Here is a 27,748-nt window from a genome sequence, read left to right as displayed (position 1 = left end):
TCCAACACAGTCACAAAAGAGTCCCCAACTTTTGATATATAATGAAGATAAGGTCTTTGAGTTTAAAGCAGAACTTTTCTTAGTTTAATGTAACCAATTTTTTGAAATAACCCGCCGATTAATGATTTTTGAATTCTTCATTTGCTTTAACTTGGTGTCAAGTTGCAGTTATTCAGGTTCCCTCAACTTTGCCATCAGGGCTCACGTGGGATCATATGACTCATACAGGGATAGTGCAAGGTCACTCAAAACTTTATAGATTAGAACCATTTCTCACTGTTTACCTCAAATATGATTCCAAGGTTTTCTTTCCGAGACATCTAGTTGGCCTAGAAAACCAAATTCTTTTTTTTTTTTTTTTGGTGATAGACATCAAGTCTTCCATTGAGAAATGCTCTACCTTAAAATCTACACTTCAGTTTACCGAGCCTATGCTTTCCTTCCTCTACTCGTTAAGAATAATCTTAACTCCAGCAAGAAGGCTTTAGAATGTCATTTTTTTTCCTTTTGATCTATAGTTTTCTAAAATGGCAATACTGATTACCACATACTTCCAAAAGTCAGTAAAATCTAGCAATCAGGATAGAACTCAGAGAGTAAAAATCTGGGTCTTAAGCTTGGTTACACAACAACGTAGGTAAGTTGTATAATGTTTAGGTCTCATTTTCTCCATTTTTTAAAAAAAGCTAATAAAATTCTAACAGATATTTTGTTGAGTATGGCACCCCACTCTAGTACTCTTGCTTGGAAAATCCCATGGATGGAGCAGCCTGGTAGGCTACAGTCCACGGGGTCGCTAAAAGTCGGACACAACTGAGCGACTTCACTTTCACTTTTCCCTTTCATGCACTGGAGAAGGAAATGGCAACCCACTCCAGTATTCTTGCCTGGAGAATCCCAGGGATGGCGGAGCCTGGTAGGCTGCCGTCTATGGGGTCGCACAGAGTCAGGCATAATATTTAATACTACTTAAAAGAGTATTAAATTATTATACATAAATTCACTCACTGATATTAATATTCGCTAAGGTCTATTCTGGGCTTTCCAGGTAGGGTAGTGGTAAAGAAGTTTAACATCAACTCAGTGGTGTACTGTGACTCTAAAATATGCATAGTAATGCCAATAAACACAATTTTTACATGCATGCTATTAAGATATTAAGTTCAAATATACTTTGGGAATATTCTGCTATACCAAGCTCAATTTAGTTATAAAATGTAGAAAAATCCTTGACTTGTTTAGCACAATATAATTTAAAATATAATCACCATAGCTTTTAAAATGATAATAAGGCTATTTTTAAATGGCATACTATTATTGAAATTCTTTGAGGGTACACTGATAAACACAAATCTCAAAAATCACCAAGTTTCATAGAATGAATTAAAATGTATTTTCTCATTCCACTTAACACAATTATGACATTAAATTTTCAAAGTTTTGGATATGAGTCATTACCTACTAATATTCAACTGGAATTTTTATTATTATTATTTTTGCTATGGCATAGTGCCTTGTGTCTGATGGTGTCAATGTTTATTTAAGATCAGCATTTTCTAGAGGTTTTTGCTGTGTTTGTTTTTTATTTCCTTACTGCTGTAACACAACTGTCTATAACTTATTTATATTGCCTTCTTCAAACTACTATTGATTTAATTTTCATTGTGCACATAATATCATAGGTTATTTTTTAAGTTTTTAGATTTTATTTATTACTTTTAGTAGAAAATCATGCATGCTATCAACTTATTTGTAGATACATTAAATGGAAGAATCCTGGATCTTGTTTTTCTATATAATTTACTTTTTACTGGGTTTTTATGATGTACTTCAGTGCATATCTATGATAATAAAGTCAAAAACTACAAAATTGTATTTCATTAAACATTGCAAAACTATAAAGTAAATTATGGATGATAACTACCTCTTCTGATGTATTTAGTAAAATATCTTTTTTATAGCATGCTAATATCAGCATTGGACACATTAAATATTGGCATTTAAGATAACTTATACTATAAACACAGGGAAAAAACACAGTTTGCTACTTCTGGTTTTGTTGGCTCTTTTTGAACTTTCCACTGTCACATAGAAATACTTTTATTATATAGAAAGAGATCCAATATAGTCTCCAGAAGAACTGCCACAAGATTAACCATCAGAAACACTCACAGCATATGTGATGGAACTATGCTCACATACAGGTTTTCAAAGATTAAAAGATGTTTTTCAAAAAAAAAAGAAAAATGTCTTTCAGTTATTACACTGCCTCTCCCCAAAGATAACCCCCAGCTGAAAGGGGTAGGGGTGTCAGGATTTTGTGTTACCAAAGGAAACAGATATTAAAATTTCATTAAGTCAGTATGTGTTTTATAAGTAACTAAGAATCAATTTTTTAATAGTTTATATCACATCTTCCCTCTAGATTAAATAATATAGTAGTGAGATCTATTTTTCATATGTTGCTCTGCCAAGACTGAAAAAAATATGACAAATGTGTTGTCAAAATACTACTATTTTTTATTATAAAAGTTATCATTGATTAACACTGTGATAAGTGTTTAAAAAGTGCCTTTAAGGATCTCTACTGATGAAAGTGAATTCACTGTGAACACAATAAAATATGTTGAATTAATTTTTCTTTCATGATCCCTTTACTCAGCAGATATTTATTACATATATTTAAGTGTGCAGTGATACTACAGGCACTGTACAATTATTTGTTTATATGCAAACATTTTAAGAATAACAACATGATTATTCTTTAAGACTGCATCCACATTTTCAATATCCTGAAAGAAAAATCATCAGTTTAAATTTTTTCATCTTAAATATGTATATACCCACCAGTACTACAGACCTCACCTGCATATGAAAATACTCTATTACCATTATAAGACAAAATTTATTTACACATTTTTTAAAGTTTATTTTATTGTTTTGCCACACTTCTGGGCATGTGGAATCTTAGTTCCCCAACCAGGGATTGAACCTGTATCCGCTGCACTGAAAACACAGAGTCTTAATAACTGGAGTGTCAGGGAGGTCCCACAGATTTTTGAATATATAAATTTAAACCTCTTGGAGTAATACTGAATGTATAGTAAACACTTGATAAAAGAAGAAAAAATACAACCACATATGTCTACATAAGAAGATACTCTATTCTGATCCTCTCTCCTACAGATTTCAATATTCATCACAGATAATCCTAAAGCTATTATCAAGAATTAGTACAGAAATGATCATCTTAGTTTTTCTTTCCAGTATGGAAAGTCTTAAATTTGAACCTCAATGAATTTCAAATAGCTAGATATATGTAATAAAACCTTCTGTAACCTTTTGCTTCCTATTTAATTTCCCCAAAATTGAATTTAACAGTTTTCAAATATTCTTACGTGAACTTTCTAGCAGCTTAGACAGCAGAGGGTGAAAAAGCCTCACTTTATCATCCAATTCCATGCTTCATCAAGCCAAACAGTTTATTTAGATTTGAAATATAGCTTAATGATCACATCTGCCATGATTTAGTTTTCAGGATGGCCCTTGACTCTGTTCATCTTCATCTTCTCTGAATTTTATAGACAGTAAAACAATATCACCAATTTTCTATACAACATATCTTGCCTGAAATAATTTTTAAAAACATGTATATTTTTTGTCATCACTTAGGAATTTCTTCTAACCGAGATGATCTGTAATTTGTATTGTCATAATCATAACATTGAGTTAGGCACCAAATGCATGTTTAATAAATAGCTGAATTATTTTTTTTAGAAAAGTAAATAGATTGATTTGACAAAGAACATTTTTTAAGATTCATATTGAGGTTATAGCAAAAAATAAAACAACCTATTAATTTGAGTATATCACAGTCTAAAGATAGAAAATTTACAGTTATGGACTGAATTGTGCCCTTTCCCCCAAAGTCCTAATGCCTAGTACCTCAAATGTGACTGTACTTGGAGACAAGGCCTTTAAAGAGGCAGTTAAAGTGAAAGTCGCTCAATCATGTCCAACTCTTTACAACACCATGGACTGTAGTCCATGGAATTATCTAGGCCTGAATAGTGGGCTGGGTAGCCTTTCCCTTCTCCAGGGGATCTTCCCAACCCAGGGACTGAACCCAGGTCTCGCGCATTACAGGCAGATTCTTTACCAGCTGAGCCATAAGGGAAGCCCAAGAATACTGGAGTAGGTAGCCTAACCCTTCTCCAGAGGATTTTCCTGACCCAGGAATCGAACCGGGGTCTCCTGCATTTCAGGCGGATTCTTTACCAACTGAGCTATCAGGGAAGCCCCAAAGAGGCAATTAGGTTAAACAAAATCTTTATGATAGGGCCCTAATAGGACCAGTGTTCTCATGAGTGGAAGAGACAACAGGGGCACATACTCACAGAGAAAAGACTGTATGAACACAGCAAGAAGTTCTGCAAACCAAGAAAAGAGGCCTCAGGAGAAACTAAATCTGCCAACAATTTAATCTTAGATTTTAAGCTTCTAGAACTGTGAGAAAATAAATTTCTGTTGTTTAAGTCATCCAGTCCGTGGTATTTCATTATGGGATCAGCAGCAAACAAATTTAACTATCAAAACATAATATCTTCTATGCAATTTAGCTTCTGTTAACGTGAATAATTGGAGAAGGAAATGGCAACTCACTCCAGTCTTCTCGACTAGAGAGTCCTGTGGACAGAGTAGCCTGGCGGGCTGCTCTCTATGGGGTTGCACAGAGTCGGACACGACTGAAGCGACTTAGCATGCATGCATGCATTGGGGAAGGAAGTGGCAACCCACGCCAATATTCTTGCCTGGAGAATCTCAGGGATGGAGGAACCTGGTGGGCTGCCATCTATGCGGTCGCACAGAGTCGGACACGACTAAAGTGACTTAGCAGCAGCAACGTGAATAATTATTATTTTTTAATGAAAAAATATAACAAAGCTGTTGTTTTCCAATTACTGTCACTTCACGTCATTTTAAAATGGCTTGACAAATATTTTATATTTCCATATTAGAACACTGTTTTCATCATTAATGCAAAATCACTATTACTCAATATTACATTGTTATGGAGAAATTAATATAATATTTATTTTATGAAACTGCTAAATGGAGAAGTAAAATACTCATTTGAACTTAGGTTTTAAGAAATTATAAAGTAAAAGAACTTTTAAATTAAAACTGAACTATGTACCATTTTTAATTTGAGAGGATAATATCTCAAAATATTAGCAAAAAAACACATTAGCTATGTTAACTATAATTTTTAAACTCAAAACTCAAAGGTCTTTCACAGATATACATCTATACATATCTTAATAAAATTCATAACCTCTTAAGTGATCAAATACCTTTTTTCTTTCTTACTAAATAACTAAGTTGCCAATTACTCGCAGGCCATAAAATGTCTATTAAAATCTCATACTGTAAGTTTCAGTTCTATCTTCTAAGTATCTGAAAATTTTGATGGACTCTTAAAATATGTATTTGTTATACGCAAGGTTTCTTTTTTCTACTTCAAATGTTCACGTTTAAAGAACATGGTTGCTAGGAATCTGCCTTCAATTGGAGGTTCGATTGTTGGTCGGGAACGAAAATCCCGACTAACTAAGACCCTGCAACTAAGACTCCATGCAACCAAATCAATTTATATTTAAAAAAAAAAAAACTGTGCTAATAAAACATTATCATCTGCAATCCCGTGAATAGGATACTGGACTGAGAGTCATTAGAGCTGATATCCAGGCCCACCACTTACTAGCTTTGTAGTTTGGGATAAACTGCTTAACATATTTGAGATCGTTTATTCATTAGTAAATTATCATTATTCATCTGTAAACTATCCCACAAAGGATACTTGACTGCATTAGATATACTAGACAGGGTTTGGTAAACTCTATTATTCAAACAGAGTGATTAAAATATTTTGAATTATTTAAAATAAAAGTAGTAGCCACAATAAGCATATTATGGTTCTTTTGATTTGATACAGATTTTTGCATCACTTTTATTATATTGTTGCTATATGTTCCAGGAAAAGAAATCCTTTCTTTGCCTAATACAACCCAAATCAAAACAGTTTAGCTATTCAGAACAGTTACCATTTAAAAATGGTGACAGCAGGTGATTCATTGCTAGTCCTAATAATAGTTGATTTTTATTCAGGATGGTGGCATAGACTCTTCATGAGGCTCCTTCTACAAAAAGTGAGCTTCTTGTTCTATTAAATTTGCAAAGGAAAAGACACACACACGCACACATACACCCTTAGTTCCAATTGCTAGGTGACCAATTGACTGACTTACAAAGAAATGTGGAAAGCCAGTTCCACAACCATTATTGAAGGAGTAGAAGTGTGAAAGTAGAGTAAATTGAACAAGATCATTTTTTATGGCATGATTTTTTTTTAATTCCTGTGAGACTCACCCCCTCCCCAGTTTTTTGAGATATAACCATCTTATTATTTCAAGGTATAGGATATAATGATTTGATATATGTATATATTCTGTAATGATCACCACAGTAAGTCCAGTTAACACTCATTGCCTCACATAATTACAAATTTTTTTCTTGTGATGAGAACTGTTAAGATCTGCTCTCTGAAGAACTTTCAAATATACAAAACAGTACTGTTAACTATAGTCACCATGCTGTACATTACATTCCCAGAATTTATCTTTTAACTGGAAATTTGTACCTCTTGATCACCATCACCTGTTTCTACTATCCTCCTACCTCTGGCACCCATCAACCTGTTCCCTGTTTCTGAGTTTTTGATTTTTTTTTAGATTCCCCATATAAATGAGACCATACAGTATTTGTCTTTGACCAATTTCACTCTGAGCATAATGCCCTCACAGTCCATTCATGTTGTCACAAATGGTGGGATCTCCTTTTTTATACTGGAATACTGGAATTCCAGTATGTGTGTGTGTGTGTGTTCCAGTATATGTGTGTGTGTGTGTGTGTGTGTTGTGTGTGTGTGTGTTTGGTTGGTGGGTGGGTGGGTGTGTGCCCCTAATAAACTAGAGTTGAGAGATCTTAATGAAAAACATTTGAGAAAGTCACACAAGTGTTGTAAGGGATTAAGAATAACTGAGACTCAATTCAGAAGGAATCGTCCCATATATCTTTGCACAAAGACATTTTCCACACTTAACTCTCTGTTCTCCTTTTTGTTCTCTATCTGTAGAGAAAAAAAGCAGACTCATGAAGGGAGGAGAGCAATACATAAGGTTAGAAAAACCAGTAAGCTAAATAGTAAGAAGAACAAATAAATAGTAAGCTACCAGTTAGCATTAATGGTAAAGAATCCACCTACCAAGCAGGAGACCCCAGAAACAGGAGTTCAATTCTTGAATTGGGAAGACACCCTGGAGAAGGAAATGGTAATCTACTCCAGTATTCCTGCCTGGGAAATCCCATAGACAGAGGAGCCAGGCGGGCTACAGTCCATGGGGCAGCAGACACGGACAGGACTTAAAAGACTACTATATCTAATAGTCGGTAGTTTCATAACAGAGAAGGCAATGGCAACCCACTACAGTACTCTTGCCTGGAAAATCCCATGGACGGAGGAGCCTGGTAGGCTGCAGTCCATGGGGTCGCTAAGAGTCAGACACAACTGAGCAACTTCTTTCACTTTCACTTTAAAAGACGAAACGAGAACAAGAGAAACCAGAGTGAGTTCTCTATCCAAGTTTCTTACCCCGATCTTCAGAGCAGGCATTGCAGTTTTAGCCTTGAGGAAAAAAGCTTTTGATTGGTTATGATGATGAACACTGGAGTGGTTTTGTAACTACTTAAATGAGCATGTGATTGGAGCTTTAACGCTTGGAAGTTCTACTTCTTAAGAACGGAGTGGAGAAGATTATGGCACTCCACTTAGTGTCAAGGAGAAAAACTGGCTCAGAGAGTAACTTTAGAGCAAAATTACATTCTTTATCAATTTAAAAGTCCCTTTAAAAAATGTGTTATACTAGGCCATAGTGCTATGGGTTTTCTTTTTCTCTCACATGTTTTATTTTGCTTTTTAGTTTTTTTGTCTTCTGGTTTCTGCATAGAATAAGGATGCTGAAATCAAGAGAAATAAGGATATCACTTATATGTGAAATCTGAAAAAGAAAAAATATATATATTAATGAACTTATTTACAAAACATAAACAGACTGAGAGTTTGAAAACAAACTTATGGTTACTAGAAGGGAAAGGTGGTGGGGGTAAATCAGGAGTATGGGATTAACATATATATATATGTCACATAAATAAAATAGAAAATCAACAAGGACCTACTATATATATCACAGGGAACTCGACTTAATACTCTGTAACAACCAATATAGGAAAAGAATCTGAAAAAGAATGGATATATGTACAACAATCACTTTGCTATATACAGCTGAAACTAACACAAAATAACAACACTGTGAATCAATTACTCAAAGATTAAATTTAAATTAAATTAAAAAGATAATTAAGTAAGAAAAGTAAATTAGCACATAGTGCATTTTGCCTGTTCTGGCTGCAACCTTAAAAATGAAACTTTCAAAATGGAGAAGTCTATCATTTATATGATCTAAAAAGACCCAAGTTATTATTTGGAGAAACCACTGCCAGTGGGTCTCAGAAATAAGGTAGACAAATATATCTTGAGATTTCCTTCTCAGGTAGCCCTAATGCTAAAGAATCTGCCCCCCAATGCAGGAGATGCCAGAGATGCAGGTTCGATCCCTTGGTTGGGAAGATCCCCTGGTGTAGGAAATGGCAACCCACTCCAGTATTCTTGCTTGAGAAATTCCATGGACAGAGGAGCCTGAAAGGCTACAGTCCATGGGGTCACAGAGTTGGACAAGACTGAGCATGCACGCACGTTTACTGGAATAAATATTGCTGTGAATTGCAACACAATTAAACACATCAGTTTTAGTAGTACACACCAGTGAATTTAAACACAAATATAAACTCAGAAGTTAAAAAAAAAAATCTGGCTTTAATACAGAAAATGCAGGAGACATGGGTTTGATTCCTGGGTGGGGAAGATCTGCTGGAGGAAGGCATGGCAACCCACTCCAGTATTCTTGCCTGGAAAATCACATAGACAGAGAAGCCTAGTCTGGTGGATTATGGGCCATGGGAACACAAACAGTCAGACAAAACTGAAGCAACTGAGCATGTATACACCCAAGTAACTATCACCACAATCAAGATACAGGATGTAAACATCTATTACTGTTGGTGGTTCTCTCTCCATTCATGGCAAAATTAGCTTTGTGTCCTTATAAATGAGAGTTGCCTCTTTAAGTGTTCTATATAATGAAAGATAGAGTAAACATCCTTTTGCATTCGGATTTTTTCACTTACCAAAATGGTTTTGAGAATTATTCTTGTTATTTCATCTGTCATTAGATCATTCTTTGTATTGGTATTATTATATGTTGTTGTTCAGTAATGTCTGACTCTTTGTGACCCCATGGACTGCAGCATACCAGGCTTCACTGTCCTTCACCATCTCAGTTTGCTCAAACTCACATCCATTGAGTTTGGTGATGCTATCCACCCATCTCATCCTCTGTCGCCCCCTTCTCCTCCTGCCTTCAATCTTTCCTAGCATCAAAGTCTTTTCCAAAGAGCAACTCTTTGCATCAGGTGGCCAAAGTACTGGAGTTTCAGCTACAGCAGCAGTCCTTCTAAAGAATATTTAGGGCTGATTTCCTTTAGGATTGATTGGTTTGATCTCTGTGCAGTCCAAGGGACTCTCAAGAGTATTCTCCAGCACCACAATGCAAAAGCATCTATTCTTCGATGCTTACCCTTCTTTATGGTCACTCTCACATCTGTATATGACTACTGGAGAAACCATAGCATTGACTATACAGACCTTTGTGGCAAAGTGATATCTCTGCTTTTTAATACACTGTCTGGGTTTGTCATGGCTTTTCTTCCAAGAAGCAAGTGTCTTTTAATTTCATGGCTGCAGTCAACATTCACAATAATTTTGGAGCCCAAGAAAATAAAGTCTGTCACTGTTTCCATTTTTTCCCTATTTGCCATGAAGTATGGATAGATCAAAAGTTGATCTTTCACCTGTTTATAGACTTTTTTGTTGCTTGTAATTTTCAGCTATTACAAGAAAAATAGCAAAATCAAATATCAGTACAAATATTTGTAAGAATATATATTTTCATTTATCTTAGGTAAATATTCAAGACTCTAATTATCTTGGCTTATGGTAAGTGAAAGTCATTCACTTGTGTCTGACTCTTTTTGACCCCATGGACTATACAGTCCATGGAATTCTCCAGGCCCGAATACTGGAGTGGGTAGCCTTTCCCTTCTCAAGGGTATCTTTCCAACCCAGGGATCGAACCCAGGTCTCCCGCATTGCAGGCAGATTCTTCACCAACTGAGCTATCAGAGAAGCCCCAGGCTCATGGTAAGTATATGTTTAACTGTATAAGGAACTGCCAGAATATTTTTCAAAGTGGTCATACTGTTTCAGATTTCCATCAGCAATGTAGGAGTTTGAGTTAATTTATATGCTTACCAACACTTGGTTTTCTGCCTGTTTAAATTTCAGCTATTCTAGCACTGTTTAGTGGTATCTAACTGTGATTTTAATTTGCATTTTCCTAATGACTAATTATGGTAGGCAGTATCCCAGTGCCTACTTGCCATTAGCATATGTTCTTTGGTGCACAAATTCTTTGCCCAGCTTTAATTGGGTAGTTTGTCTTCTTATTATAGAGTTATAAGAGTTTCTTATATACTTCAGATTCAAGTCATTTGTCAGGTATCAGTATTGCAAATGTTTTCTTTCAAGCTGTGCTTTCCTTTTCTTTTCTAATGGCATTCATGAAAATCAGAATTTTTTAGTTTATTTGAAGCGCAATTTACCTTATTTTTTTTTTTTTCCAGTTGGTCATGTGTTCTGCCTATTTGGGAACCACAAATAATTTCTTCTATCATTCAGTCTAGAAATATCATAGATTTAGCTTTTTCAGTTTCTGTAAATCATTTAAATATAATTTTCACTTATATTGTAGGTAGCAACTTTTTTTTTCCCCTTCTCTCATGTTGATATCAAGTTGTTTCATCAACATGACTGAAAATATTAGCCATTCTTTCCACTGAATTACCATGACAAAAGGGCTGAATATCACTGATAGAGGAGTCCATCTGTGGACCCTAATTTATTCTATTGATCTATATGTATATTCTCAAATAATGTAACAGCGTCCTGACTACTCTAGTTTTATTATAAGTTTTAGTCACATAGTGTATATCTTCCAACTGTGTTCATTTCCCAAATTGTTTTAGCTATTCCCAGTCCTTTGAAACTGCATATATATTTTAGAATCAGCTTGTATATTTCTACAAAAGTCTGATGGGGTTTTAACTAGAACTATATTGAATTCATTCAGTAAATTGGTGTGAATTGTCATCCTAACAGAATCAAATTGGCCATCGGCATGAATAACTTGAATCTTTCCAAATATTAATTTAAGAATTTTAATGTCTTAAATGTTATTAAGTCCTGTTTTATAGTTACCAGTGCAAAAGTCACATATGTGTTTTGTTAAAACTTATCCCTAAGTATTTCATGCTGTGAGGTAATAATTTGAATGGCATTTTTAAATTTTGACTCCATTTCCCAGTTGTTTCCAATCGTTATTTTCTAGTATATAGAAATACAAATAATAAATTACTTTTCTAATCCCACCGATTATTTTTATTAGTTTTGTATATTACTCAGGATTTTCTTCATATACAATAATGCTGTATGCAAATAAAGAGATGCTTACCTCTTACTGTTTTGTTCAGTGCATGTATTACTTCTTTGATTGCTCTGTTACTCTAGGGAAAAATCTCTAATACCATGTTGAATAAAAGTGGTGACAGTGCCTCCTTGCTTTGATCGCAGGTTTTGTTTTTTCCATTTTCCTTCTCTCCTCCTTTTCTTTCTCACTGCCTCCTTTCTTTTTCTCTTTAATCTTTCCTTTGTTAATTCCTTCCTCCTTTATCTCTTTAATCCTCTCCCTTTTTCTTTCTTTTCCTTTCCCCTTTTTTAAAAAATTTTGTTATATTCACTGTTGGATTAAGGAAACTTCTCTTATTGCTTGCTGTGTGAGCATTTTCATCACAAACAAGATAAATTTATTTAATGCTCATTTGGTAACCTGTTCATTAGTGAATTATATCGATAACAGTTATGAATGCTGAACAGTGATTGAAACAATCTCACATGATCATGTTTTAAAATATGCTTCATTCAAATTATCTTTTAAATAAACATTTGCATTTGGATTTTCTTTTCTAATGTGTGTGTATGTATACACATTTACATATATATTTTAATTTTGCATCTAGATTCACATGGTATAATGTGGTATACATTTTTGTTTTTCCATAATGCTCTTTGCTGATTTTGTTGTCAGGATAATGCAGACTTTATAAAATAAGTGGTAATGACTTTTTTCATCTTTTATTTCTAAAAACATTTGTGTACAATTGATATTACTTTCCCCTAAATTTTTGAAATGGCTTACCAGAGAAGCCATTGGAGTTAGGAGTTTTCTTGTTGGGAAGGGTTTTAAATATAAATTTATTTTCTTTAGTACATATAGTCTACTGAAATATCTTATTTCTTAATTCAGTTTTAGTTATGTGGATTTTTCAAAGAAACTATATTTAATCTTTAAGTTGAATGTACAGCATGAAATTGTTCATATTTTCTCATGCTTCTAAAACGCCTGTAGATTCTATACTAATGTATCCATCTTCATTCATGACACTGGAAATCTGCATGTTCTCTCCTTTATTGCATAATCAATCTAGGTAGATGTTCATCAATTTCATAGATTTTTTTTCATAAAATTAGATTTTTGATTCATTTATTTAATCTTTTGCTTATTTCTGTTTTATTGCTTGCTATTTTTATTTTATTATATCCTTCTCCTACATGTTTTAGATTTTATTTCTACTTTTTTATTTAGCATCTTAGTATAGAAACTTAGATCACACATTTTAGACCAGACTATTTTCCAATATAAGCCTTTAAAACTATACATTTTACTCCAAGCATTGTTTTAATATATCTTCCAAATTTTGGTAAGATATGTTTTTAATTCTTTAAATTTCCCATTATTATTTTTTTTAATCTGAGGCATATTTGACAGTATACTTTCAAAATCCAATTCTATTGTGGTTAAAGATTATGATTTATAGTATTTCATCCCTCAAATTTATTCATACATATCTGAATGTTCCCAATTAACTTGAGCTTCCCAGGTAGCACTAATGGTAAAGAACCCGACTGCCAATGCAGGAGACATAAAAGATGTGGGTTCAATCCCTGGGTCAGAAAGATCCCCTGGAGGAGGAAACAGCAATCCACAACTGTATCCTTGCCTGGAGAAGCCCATGAACAGAGGAGCTTGGCGGGCTACAGTCCATATGATCGCAGAGTCGGACACAACTGAAGCAACTTAGCATGCATGTGTGTAAACAACTTGAGAAAACTGAGTTTCTACTATTTTGGAGTGGTTCTATTATCTCAATTACCTTACTATAAGTTTTTTTTTTTTTTTAAGGCATTTTGTCTTATATTAATGATTACTAAGAGGTTCATGCTAAAAGCCATTTCTACTTTTCTGTCAGTTTTTGCTTCATATTATTTTGAAGCTGTATTAACATATGCATATACATTTATGCCTTTTTAAATCTTGAAGAACTGACTCTTTCATAATTATGAAACAGCCCTTTATTTTTGGCAATATTTCTTTTCCTAAAGTTTATTTTTATTTTTGTGAATATGCAAATAGGGAACTTATCTGAAAAGTGTTCGCATAATGTTAGTTTTCCATCCTTTTCTTTTAAGCTGCATATATCTTGTATACTTAAGATGTATTTCTTGTATGCAGCATATAATTGACAGTATATGCCTTTTTACTGGAGGATGATTGCTTTACACTATTGTGTTGGTTTCTGCCATACATCATCCTGAATCAGCCACAGGTACACATATGCTCCCTCCCTCCTGAACCACTCTACCATCTCCCTCTAGGTTGTCACAGAGCACTGGCTTGAGCTCCTTGTGTCACACAGTCAATTCCCACTTGCTATCTATTTTACATATGGAAATGTATATGTTTTCATGCTATTCTCTCGATCTGTCCCACCCTCTCCTTCCCCCACTGTGTCCACAAGTCTGTTCTCTACATCTGTGTCTGAATTGCTACCCTGCATATAGAATCATCAGTACCATCATTCCAGATTCCATATGCATATGTTAATATACAGTATTTGTCTTTCTCTGACTTACTTGACTCTGTATAATAGGTTCTAGGTTCATCCACTCTTATTAGGACTGACTTGAATGTGTTCTTTTATAGCTGAGTAATATTCCTTTTAATTGCTGCTTTGGGGCAATGGGCTTTTAATTGAATTATTTATGCATTTAGGTTTAAACACACCATTTTATTTTCTATTTATCAAGTTGTTCTTTGTATTATTTTTTCTCTTTTTATTGGGTTAAATGTGTTTACTGACTAAACTTGTGTGTGTGCATGTATGTGTGTCTGTGTCTGTGCGTGTGCAGATGTGCATGTAAGTGTGACTGCTCAGGATCTATGCTGCTGCTGCTGCCAAGTCACCTCAGTCATGGCCGACTCTGTGGGACCCCACAGACGAAAGCCCATCAGGCTCCTCCATCCCTGGGATTCTCCAGGCAAGAACACTGGAGTGGGTTGCCATTTCCCTCTCCAATGCATGAAAGTGAAAAGTGAAAGTGAAGTTGCTCAGTCGTGTCTGACTCTAGTGACCCCATGGTCTGCAGCCTACCCGGCTCCTCTGTCCATGGGATTTTCCAGGCAAGAATACTGGAGTGGGTTGCCATTGCCATCTCTGGCTCAGGATCTCTATGTATCTTTAATTTAACACAGTCTGTCTTTGAATGATATTATATCCTCTAACACTGAATATGAAACTCGTATCATAGCACACAAGCACTTTTCTTCTTTCAACATCTGTGATGTATCAATACAGAGAAATGCTATACAGGGTTTTAACATATTGATTATATTTTCTCAACGACTGAAAACCATAGTTTCATCATCTTCTGCAATGTTTGTTTTTTGTTGAAGTTGTTAGTAAAAGTTGGAACTTTTTTTTAGCAGTAAATATTTTTTCAAATGTAAATATGTATGTCTTTGTTACGAACTGGTAAATGCAGAAATCAATCTACACCAACTAAAAAAAGTCAAATGCATCAAGTAATTTCACTAAAGAAGTCATATATATGCATGTGTGTGTATACATATTAATGGGCTTCTCAGGTGGCACTGGTGGTAAAGAATCTGCCTGCAATGCAGGAGACACAGAAGACGTGGGTTTGATCCCTGGATTGGGAAAATCCCCTGGAGGAGAGCATAGTACCCTACTCCAGCATTACGGCCTGGAGAATCCCATGGACTGAGGAGCCTTGCAGGCTACAGGCTCCCAAATAGTTGGACATGACTGAGTGACTAAGTATTATACATATTTATATATATATATATATAGCATTACTTTCCCTCTGAATTTTTAAAAGTACATTATAATAGAAGTGTATTTAAGCTCTCTTCTTCAAGTTCTTACCATTACCACCAAATGGTAAATTAATTAACAAATAAATTTGAATAATGTCAATGAACTATTTTTAAATCTCTTCATTAACTGATTCCATCAGTGGCACCTAGATAAAAATGATTTTCTTACCTTTAAGATTTGTGACGCACTCTGATGGTGGACAATGGTTTGTTCAACATTCGAATATGCTTTAAATTTGCATACAATATGCATTTCTGAGGACACAGATTTATTTTAGATGCTCTTACTATACAGTGGTTGAAAATGTTTTCTAAGATGTTTTCATGATATAGTGCTAAATTATTAAACATGTATTTAAACATAAAGAGTAAAACAGAATAGAAGTGATATGTCAACACTGATACTAATTTTTTTTAAATTAAAATTACTTATGAAATATAAAATATATTGTTTTTTCAATAATGCAAACTGTTAGTCAGGAAGTTAACTGAAAGCAATGAGAGGCAGCCACTTCAGCTAAACATGGTGTAGCCACTTAATCCTACCAAGCAATTTACAAGCCCCATCCCTAATACACCCCTATCAGTACTCTGACATAGTCAGGGGACCAGAAGAAAATCCCCATTGGCAGACAGGCAGGACTTTCCCTACTCTAGCACAAGCACACTCCTCATACTATCCTAAAGTAACCTTTGGTGGTCACTGGACTCATTAACTGCTCATACATATTTCATGAACACATACATCTACTTACAACAGGTGAATTATGGGAAGGATATGTGCAGTAGAGCATCTGGTCATATAGCCTGCAGCTCTCAATCAACTACTTCCTGGATTATGCAAAGGATCTTGCCATAAAAACTCTGTACCCATGCCCTCCAGGGCTCTTGCCTCCCTTGGCATGGACCACCTCTCTCCTGAGGTATTCTCTGTGTGTGTGTTCACTCAGTCCTGTCTAACTCTTTGCAACTTTTTCTTTCTTTCCTTATCATTAATAAACTTTCTTGTGATGGGTAAGACCTTGGACTTTTCTTTGAGTCCTTACTATAGGACGAGGGGTCGCCAGACTTTTCCTTCGCTAACAAAATGAATGGTTCTATACAAAACAAGTATCAATTAAGATGATAAAAACCTTGGTCATTTAGTATACTTATAGAGTGATGGTGTCTAAAAAGTTATAATAAATTGAACAAATAGATAAATGAGTAGCTGGTATCACTGTGAGAACTCTAAATAATAGATCTATATGAAAAACAAGTAGTGTAAAAATGGCATAATTAATTTTTTTAATCCTTGACAATGAATACTTAGAAAACTTGAATTAGGAAAGAAAATTAACCAGGTAATGTTTTCATGAAATTTGGTAACCTGGTAAACTAACATTTATACTGTATAACCCTTGAACTCTCTAACGAAAAAAATTAAAACATTACTTTTAAAATAAATCCTCTGATTAATTAGTCAAACACATAGTTTTAGAAAATTTCATATATGAAGTTAGCAAATTACAGTGTTAATTTTTTATTAATATGAAATTCAACACCTTACTTTATATATTTTATACTATTTCTTACATGAATATAAGAGAAAAATATCAAGAAGAAATTAAATACTGTAAAACCATGAAGTTGATTTTGTTTAGTTCTACTTCATCTTCTAAAAGAAATCTATTTTCTTCTAACTTGATTTTGACATTGATCGAAAGAAGTTATTTAATGCTATATTAAGAAGTAACAATAATGAGTGCTTTCATGTAACAGTCAATGCATACCTCAATACCATCCAAAAATGTCAATGCATTTTTTTTCTCAAATAGGAGAGTGAAAAAGTTGGCTTAAAGCTCAACATTCAGAAAACTAAGATCATGGCATCTGGTCCCATCACTTCATGGGAAATAGATGGAGTAACAGTGGAAATAGTGTCAGACTTTATTTTTTTGGGCTCCAACATCACTGCTGATGGTGATTGCAGCCATGAAATTAAAAGACGCTTACTCCTTGGAAGGAAGGTTATGACCAACCTAGATAGCATATTGAAAAGCAGAGACATTACTCTGCTAACAAAGGTCCGGCTAGTCAAGGCTATGGTGTTTCCAGGAGTCATGTATGGATGTGAGAGTTGGACTGTGAAGAAGGCTGAGCACTGAAGAACTGATGCTTCTGAACTGTGGTGTTGGAGAAGACTCTTGAGAGTCCCTTGGACTGCAAGAGATCCAACCAGTCCATCCTAAAGATTGGTCCTGGGTGTTCATTGGAAGGACTGATGTTGAAGCTGAAACTCCAATACTTTGGCCACCTCATGCAAAGAGTTGACTCACTGGAAAAGACCTTGATGCTGGGAATGATGGGGGGCAGGATGAGAAGGGAACGACAGAAGATGAGATGGCTGGATGGCATCACCGACTCGATGGACATGAGTTTGGGTAAATTCTGGGAGTTGGTGATGAACAAAGAGCCCTGGCATGCTGCGATTCATGGGGTCGCAAGGAGTTGAACACAACTGGGTGACTGAACTGAACTGAAATGAATCTTTTTTAGAGCATGGACCATTTATTTTATGAAATGGCGTATTTATTTCTCACTATATAGTGAAAGGAAATGACAATTGAAATTAATATTTAATTGATATCTAATTATAAAATAACCTCCTTGATAACAGACATGTAATACTTCTGAATTTTGTATTTCTAAACAAACAACTGGGTTTATTGTGAGGAAGTAATTTAAACTTCATGGTAAAATTTCATGTCTTTTGGTTTAAAACTATATCGGTGCCTTAAAGATGGTGGGTATTCAATACATAGTTAATGTTGTTAATTATTTAATTAATTCTCTGCGACAATATGTCAGGTCAAAGTCAAAATTACATTCCAGAATTAAATTAAAAGACACAGTTTAATGTTTGTAAATGATAAGTCATTTAGATTGATTATATTTTCTTAGGGTGAAAAAGAAGCCATTTGGATTAAAAATATTTAGACCCTATGAAAACAACCTTTCCTCTAACAGGTCAGAAAGGTTACATTTCCAGCACAATGTAATGATATTTTAAAATAATGTGACTCTTTGTTGAACATATAAGAATTTTAAATTAGATCTCAGATTTTGAAACCAGACTTTCTGAGTTCAAATTTTAGTTACTAGCTACTGGTTTTGTGACCACAGGTGTGTAATTTAACTTCACTATACTTCAGGTTCCTCATTTGAAACACAGAAGTAAACTAACATACAAGATTGCTGTAAAGATTAAATTCATTAATGTTAAACCACTGTGATAATGCTTGAAACATGTTAAGTGTTGACTTGTTTTTATTTTTTATTCAGGTTAACCGGCATAAAGTATTTTCAAATGAAATACTGAGCAAAATAATCATTTTTGTTGATTAACCAATGTCTTACTCATAGTTGAACAATAGTAAATTAGACTTATATGAAAAGTGTTTAAATACATATTGACATTCAATTTGATAACATTCATGAAGATGTGAAAAACAATGTATTAAAAAGTCTTTATATAAAATTATAAAATATGATCTTCACAACTGTGGTTCAGAACTTTGAATTTCAGATATATAACATTAAATATGAAATTTTAAGGCAAAAGAAAAAGGAGGAAGGAAGGAAGGAAAGATAAAAGAGAAAGAGAAAGAAAAAAGTAAAGGAAGGAAGAAAGAAAACTAAATGATAACTCACAATGATCCAGAAAGAAAAAGGTTCATCTATCCAAAGTTTTGGTTTTAAATTATCCCTATAATGATACTTTCCTTACAATAGTCTTTCCAACATAATGTACTCTTTGAAACTTAAATTTTAAAAGTAAAAGCTTCACACAGAGATGAAATATTTATTTTAAGTCTGTATTATCTGATACTAGTATAGCCATTCTTGCTTTCTTACGGCTTCTGCTTGCAATGATATGTTTTTATTTATTTATTTAGTTTACTTTCAATCTAATTGTGTATCTGGATTTAAAGTGTGTTTCCCATAGGGAGCCTATATATGGATCTTGTTTGTTGTCTATTCATCCTGGAAATCTGCCTTTAACTAGATTCTGTAATCCATTCAAAATATAATGCTGTTACCGAGGTAGCTGGATTTGTCTGCCACATATTATAAAGGCTATTATTATATACAATTGTATATCATTTACAAAAGCTTATATAGAACATTGACAGTAAGTATATATTTATAGAGGTTGTTACATTAACCTGCTCACATATCATTTTGGATCTTTTCATTTGTATCTATGGATTTGATGTACCATATGGTATCATTTCCTGAGTCCAATACAGATTTGCTTTTACCTACCTCCACTATGTTTTTACTAAAAAGTATATTACATTTCTATGCATTATGGATCCAGGCAATTATATACAAGCTGTTTCACACAATTCACTTTAAAAGTCAGGAAAGAGAGGAAAGGAGACACATTATACATTTATTTGTATTTTGATTTACATAATTACTTTTACTGGTGTTCACTTTTGGCTGTGGATTTCATTTTCCCTCTAATATTTCTTTTACGAGGCTTCTGGGATTTGCTACTTTGCTGTTGTTTATCTGTTCATTTGTTTAGTGTACTGGCTGGTCTATTTTTGCGGCAACTGTTTCCTTTGCCTTGTAAAGCCTCTAATGTCCCACCTCAGTGGCACAGCCTTGAACATACACAGGGTCCTCTGCATTGATGGGCTTTCCAGGTGGCACAAGTGGTAAAGACCCACCTGCCAATGCAGGAAATGAAAGAGACACAGGTTTGATCCCTGGATATGGAAGATCTCCTAAAGAAGGGCATGGCAACCCACTCCAGTATTCCTTCCTGGAGAATCTCATGGACAGAGGAACCTGGAGGGCTACAGTCCACAGGGCTGCAAAGTGTCAGACAAGATGGAAGAGACTTAGCAAGTAGGTACCTGTATTGATAGTGGTTTAAGCTATGCATGCTCAGTCATGTTAGACTATTTGCGAGACACAGACTATAGGCCGCCAGGCTCCTATGTCCATGGAGTTTTCCAGGCAAGAATACTGGAGTCTGCTGCCATTTTCTTCTCCAGAGGCTCTTCCCAACCCAAGGATCAAACCCATATCTCTTATGTTTCCTGCACTGGCATGTGGAGTCTTGGCACTGGTACCCGGGCTCTACGTAAGTCTCATTCACTGATTTCTGTTGTCTTCCTGTGTTGGCATCACACTCAGATGTGAGGCTCATTAACTGTTATCTCATTGTTATATCACCCCACTCCAGTACTCTTGCCTGGAAGATCCCATGGACAGAGGAGCCTGGTGGGCTACAGTCCATGGGGTCGTGAAGAGTCAGACACGACTGAGCAACTTAACTTTCACTTTTCACTTTCAAGCATTGGAGAAGGAAATGGCAACCCACTCCAGTGTTCTTGCCTGGAGAATCCCAGTGATGGAGGAGTCTGGTAGGCTGCCATCTATGGGGTCGCACAGAGTTGGACACGACTGAAGCGACTTAGCAGCTGCAGCAGCATTGTTATATTGTTTCTATCAATGCCCAGGAACATAAATTAATACACAGTGACCTACTTTAACTTGGGTTCCTTTGTAGAGGTAGTTTTTGAAGATATCTTGAAAGTTTTTTTTTTTTCTTTTCCTGCTTCTAGAAGGGATCAAGTAAGCTGTCTTTTTACCTTGTCTATGGTAAACTAACTGATCTGAAGCCTAGCTCATTCTCATGAAGATATATTAACCATTCATTGGCTGCTTACTAATTAAAAGCTCTTGTTTCTGAAAGGGCCCTAGACTAAATCTTCTCTAAGTGCTATTCAAAATAAAGCCAATTCTTTTTGGGAGAACTCTGATCTCTGTTCTTATGGCATAAATCTTTTCAATAGGAAAATTTTCTGAGCCACTGCTCTAAATATGAGGTTGGGGACACTTACGTGCTCTTCTTATAATGACATACCTAGGATATAAATGGAATGCTAAACGGAGGCTACAGCCTCTGATCTTCTCAGAACCTTGACCTTCCTAGTGTGGTACCTCTAACTTATGAGTGAGCCTGAGTGAGGGCAACTGCAAATGTACTTTGAGTTTTCCTCACCTGAACTAGGTACAGTAATAGGTTTGTGCACTGCAGGAAGGTTTCATCTGGAGTTTTGCTTAAGCAACAAGAAACTAGGGTAGTGAGGAATGCTTGTAACACATATTTCTAGAGAGATTCTAGGCTTTAACTTAGAGCTGGGTAGAAAGAGAGACCTCCCATTTTGCCACAGCTGCTCAGCGTGGAACAAGGGATAAGCATGGAGAGAGAGAACAGACCATGGCTGGACTCATATAGTCACTCCTTTTCCCTTCCTGATATTTAATAGATTTTTAAAAAAATAAAAATTATTTATTTACGACCATGATGAATGGCTTGTGGAACTTAGTTCTCTGACCAGAGACTGAACCTGGGCCCATAACAGTGAAAGCACTGAGTCCGAGCCACTGGACCACCAGGGAACTCCCTTGTAAATTTTCGAGAATAAATGTGTTTTAATTTGCTTTATATCCTTAGGATAACTTCAGTGATTTCCTGAGTTGTATCTGTTCACTGGGAAGTGGTTTTACAGACCTCCCAACACTTTGCAGGAAATGGAATCTGTTTGTGTATGCATCTGATGTCAGTCATCAGACAAAATTATAATGAAACATAAAGGCCTGTAAACAAGTCTTATTCATTCATTAGGTTGTGTCCAACTCTTTGCGACCCCATGGAATACAAGCATGTCAGGCTTCCCCATCCATCACAAACTCCTGGAGCTTACTCAAACTCATGTCCATAGAGTCGGTGATGCCATCCAACCATCGCATCCTCTGTTGTCCCCATCTCCTCCTACTTTCAATAGTTGCCACAATCAGGGTCTTTTCCAACGAGTCAGTTCTTCGCATCAGGTGGCCAAAGGATTGGAATTTCAGCTTCAACATCAGTCCTTCCAATGAATACACAGGACTGATTTCCTTTAGGATGGACTAGTTGGATCTCCTTGCAATCCAAGGGACTCTCAAGAGTCTTCTCCAATGTCACAGATCAAAAAGCATCAATTCTTCGGTGCTCAGCTTTCTTTATAGTCCAACTCTGACATTCATACAGGACTACTGGAAAAACCATAGCTTTGACCAGACAGACCTTGTTGGAAAAATAAAATTTCTGCTTTTAAATATGCTGTCTAGGTTGGTCATAGCTTTTCTTCCAAGGAGCAAGCGTCTTTTCATTTCATGGCTGCAGTCACCATCTTCAGTATTTTGGAACCAAAGACAATGAAGTCTGTCACTGTTTCCATTGTTTCCCCACCTATTTGCCATGAAGTGATGGGACTGGATGCCATGATCTTAGTTTTTTGAATATTGAGCTTCAAGCTGACTTTTTAACTCTTCTCATTCAGTTTCATCAAGAGGCTCTTTAGTTCTTCTTCACTTTCTGTCATAAGGGTGGTGTCATCAGCATATCTGAGGTTATTGATATTTCTCCCAGTAATCTTGACTCCAGCTTGTGCTTCATCCAGCCTGGCATTTCGCATGATGTACTCTGCATATAAGTTAAATAAGCAGGGTGACAATATACAACCTTGACATACTCATTTTCCTGTTTGGAATCAGTCTATTTTTCCACATCCACTTCTAACTGTTGCCTCTTGACCTGCATACAGATTTCTCAGGAGGCAGGTCAGGTGGTCTGGTATTCCCATCTCTTTACGAATTTTCCACAGTTTCTTGTGATCCACACAGTCAAAGGTTTTGTGTAGTCAATAAAGAAGAAGCAGATGTTTTCCTGGAACTCTCTTGCTTTTTCAATGACTGCAATTTGATCTCTGGTTCCTTTGCCTTTGTAAATCCAGCTTGAACATCTGGAAGTTCAGGGTTCATGTACTGTTGAAGCGTAGCTAGGAGGATTTTGAGCATTACTTTGCTAGCATGTGAGATGAGTTCAACTGTGTGGTACTTTGAACATTTTGGCATTTCCTTTCTTTGGGATTGGAATGAAAACTGAAAATTTCCAGTCCTGTGGGCACTGCTGAGTTTTCCATATTTGCTGGCATGATCAGTGCAGCACTTTCACAGCATCGTCTTTTGGGATTTGAAAAAACTCAACTGGATTTCCATCATCTCCACTAGCTTTCTTCGTAGTGATGCTTTCTAAAGCTCATTTGACTCCACATTTCAGGATGTCTGGCTCTAGGTGAATGATCACACCACCGTGGTTATCTGGGTCATGAAGATCTTTTTTATATAGTTCTTCTGTTTATTCTTATCATCTCTTCCTAATATCTTCTGCTTCTTTTAGGTCAAAACCATTTCTGTCCTTTATTGTACCCATCTTTGCATGAAATGTTCCCTTGAGATCTCTAATTTCCTTGAAGAGATCTCTAGTCTATTCCATTTTTATTGTTTTCTTCTATTTCTACTTATTGATCACTGACAAAGGCTTTCTTATCTCATCTTGCTATTCTTTGAAACTCTGCATTCAAATGGGCATATCTTTCCTTTTCTCCTTTGCCTTTCGCTTCTCTTCTTTTCTCAGCTATTTGTAAGGCCTCCTCAGACAACCATTTGGCCTTTTTGCATTTCTTTTTCTTGGGTTATGTTCTTGATCCCTGCATCATGAATAATGTTACAAACCACCATCCATATTTCTTCGGGCACTCTGTCTATCAGATCTAATCCCTTAAATCTATTTCTCACTTCCACTGTATAATCATAAGGGATTTGATTTAGGTCATGCCTGAATGGTCTAGTGGTTTTCCCTACTTTCTTCAATTTAAGTCTGAATTTGGCAATAAGGAGTTCATGATCTGAGCCACAGTCAGCTCTCAGTCTTGTTTTTGCTGACTGTATAGAGCTTCTCCATCTTTGGCTGCAAATATAATCAGTCTCATTTCAATAATGGCCATCTGGTGATGTCCTTGTGTAGAGTCTTCCCTTGTGTTGTTGGAAGATGGTGTTTGCTATGAGCAGTGCTTTCTTTTGGCAAAACTCTGTTAGCCTTTCACCTGCTTCATTTTGTACTCCAAGGCCAAATTTGCCTGTTACTCCAGGTATCTCTTGTATTTTTTGACTTCATACTTTTGCATTCCAGTCCCCTATAATGAAAAGGACATCTTTCTTGGGTGTTAGTTCTAGAAGGTCTTGTAGGTCTTTATAGAACCAGTCAAGTTCTTCAGCATTACCCACTGGGGCATAGACTTGTATTACTGTGATACTGAATGGTTTTTCCTTGGAAATGAACAGAGATTATTTTGTCGTTTTTGAGGTTGCACCCACGAATTGCATTTTGGACTCTTTTGTTGATTATGAGGCTATTCCATTTCTTCTAAGGGATTCTTGCCCACGGTAGATAGTAGATATAATGGTCATCTGAGTTAAATTCACCCATTCAAGTCCATCTTAGTTCTCTGATTCCTAGAATGTCGACAATCAGTCTTGCCATCTCCTGTTTGACTACTTCCAATTTGCCTTGATTCACAGACCTAACATTCCAGGTTCCTATGCAATATTGCTCTTTACAGCACTGGACTTTGGAAAGCATACAATATTGCACAGTAGAAGGACGTGTACTCATCTTCTCCTGTTAGAACTCCAAGATTACAACTAGCTGCTGAACATCAGTCGACAGCAGAACATTGGTTCCTACCAAAAAAAGATACCTCAAGTCTAAGGGTAAAGGAGAAGCCCCAGCAAGATTGTAGGAGGGGTGAAATACCATTTAGAATCAAATCCCATACCTGCCAGAGACACTGGGAGGTGTCAAACAAACGTTGTGCACACCAGGACCCAGAGATCCCACAGAGACTGAGTCAGAACTGTGTTTGAGTGTCTCCTCTGGAAGTACGCATCATCAGTGGAATGCCTCAGGGGCAGGGACTCAGGATGCAGGGGCTCTGGGTATGGCATAAGTCCTCTTGGAATAGGTCACCATTAATCCACCATAGAGCTACCAGAACTTACACAAGACTGGGGAAACACTCTTGGAGGGCACAAACTTGTGCGAACCAGGACCAGGAGAAAGGAGCAGTGACCCCACAAGAAACTGACCCAGACTTGCCCGTGAGTGTCCAGGAGTCTCTGGCAGAGGAGACGTGGGTTGGCAGTGGCCTGCTGCAGGGTTAGGGTACTAAGTGCAGCAGTGCACGCATGGGAGCTTTTGAAGGAGGTTGTCATTATCTTTATGACCTCCACCATAGCTTGGCCTCAGGACAAACAACAGGGAGGGAACATAGCTCCACCAATCAACAGAAAATTGAATTAAAGATTTACTGAGCATGGCCCCTGTGGGCAAGAATCCCTTAGAAGAAATAGAGTGGGCAACATAGTTAACAAAAGAGTCCCAAATGCAGTAACTGGATGCAACCTTGAAAACGACAGAATGATCTCTGTTAATTTCCAAGACAAACCATTCAATATCATGGTAATCCAAGTCTATGTCCCGACCAGGAATGTTGAAGAAGCTGAAGTTGAATGGTTCTATGAAGACCTACAAGACCTTCAAGAACTAACACTCAAGAAAGATGTCCTTTTCATTATAGGGGACAGGAATGTAAAAGTAGGAAGTCAAGAAACATCTGGAGTAACTGGCAAATTTGGCCTTGGAGTACAGAATGAAGCAGGGAAAGGCTAACAGAGTTTTGCTAAGAGAACGCACTGGTCATAGCAAAAGTCCTCTTTCAACAACACAAAAGAACACTCTGCACATGGACATCACCAGATGGTCAACAGAAAAATCAGATTGAATATATTCTTTGCAGCCAAAGATGGAGAAGCTCCATACAGTCAGAAAAAACAAGACTGGGAGCTGATTGTGGCTCAGACCATGAAGTCCTGATTACCAAATTCAGACTGAAATTAAAGAAGGTAGGGAAAAACATTACATCATTCAGGTATGACCTCATCAAATCCCTTACGATTATATGGTGGAAGTGAGAAATAGATTTAAGGGACTAGATCTGATAGACAGAGAGCCTAATGAACTATGGACAGAGGTTCGTGAAATTGTACAGGAGACAGGGATCAAACCATCCCCAAGAAAAAGAAATGCAAAAAAGCAAAATGGCTGTCTGAGGAGGTCTTACAAGTAGCTGTGAAGAGAAGAGAAGCAAAAAGCAAAGGAGAAAAGGAAACCTATACCCATTTGAATGCAGAGGTCCAAAGAATAGCATGGAGAGACAAGAAAGCATTCATCGGTGATCAATGCAAAGAAATAGAGGAAAACAATAGAATGGGAAGACTAGAGAGCTCTTCAATGAATTAGAGATACCAAGGGAACATTTCATGCAAAGATGGGCTCAATAGAGGAGAGGAATGGTATGGACCTAACAGAAGCAGAAGATATTAAGAAGAGGTGACAAGAATACACAGAAGAACTGTACAAAAAAGATCTTCATGACCCAGATAATCACGATGGTGTGATCACTCACCTAGAGCCAGACATCCTGGAATGTGAAGTCAAGTGGGCTTTAGGAACCATCACTACAAACAAAGCTAGTGGAGGTGATGGAATTCCAGTTGAGCTATTTCAAATCCTAAAGATGATGCTGTGAAAGTGCTGCACTCAATCTGTCAGAAAATTTGGAAAACACAGCAGTGGCCACGGGACTGGAAAATGTCTGTTTTCATCCAATCCCAAAGAAAGGCAATGCCAAAGAATGCTCAAACTACCACACAATTGCACTCATCTCACACGCTAGTAAAGTAATGCTCAAATTTCTCCTACCAGGCTTCAACAATACGCGAACTGTGAACCTCCAGATATTCAAGCTGGTTTTAGAAAAGGCAGAGGAACAAGATATCAAATTGCTAACGTCTGCTGGATCATTAAAAAAGCAAGAGAGTTCCAGAAAAACATCTATTTCTGCTTTATTGATTATGCCAGAGCCTTTGTGTGGATCACAGTAAATCGTGGAAAATTCTGAAAGAGATGGGAATACCAGACCACTTGACCTGCCTCTTGAGAAATCTGTATGCAGGTCAGGAAGCAACAGTTAGAACTAGACATGGAACAACAGACTGGTTTCAAAAAGGAGAAGTAGTATGTCAAGGCTCTATATTGTCACCCTGCTTATTTAACTTATACGCAAAGTACATCATGAGAAACGCTGAGCTAGATGAAGCACAAGCTGGAATCAAGACTGCTGGAAGAAATATCAATAACCTCAGATATGCAG

The 27,748-nt window shown here is 36.3% G+C and overlaps 1 protein-coding gene across 1 annotated transcript in view; it reads right to left on the bottom strand.

Moving 5' to 3' along the window:
• LOC145528650 (uncharacterized) overlaps positions 1-27,748 on the bottom strand; it is a 427,065-nt gene that overhangs the window by 349,283 nt on the left and 50,034 nt on the right. The gene's annotated exons all lie outside the window — the stretch shown is intronic.

Source organism: Giraffa tippelskirchi, chromosome 12 (genome assembly GCF_054371585.1).
Source record: "Giraffa tippelskirchi isolate mGirTip1 chromosome 12, T2T-mGirTip1v1.2.pri, whole genome shotgun sequence".
Lineage (NCBI taxonomy): Eukaryota > Metazoa > Chordata > Mammalia > Artiodactyla > Giraffidae > Giraffa > Giraffa tippelskirchi.
Note: the sequence above shows the minus strand (reverse complement) of the source record. Positions and strands in the feature narration are given on the sequence as shown.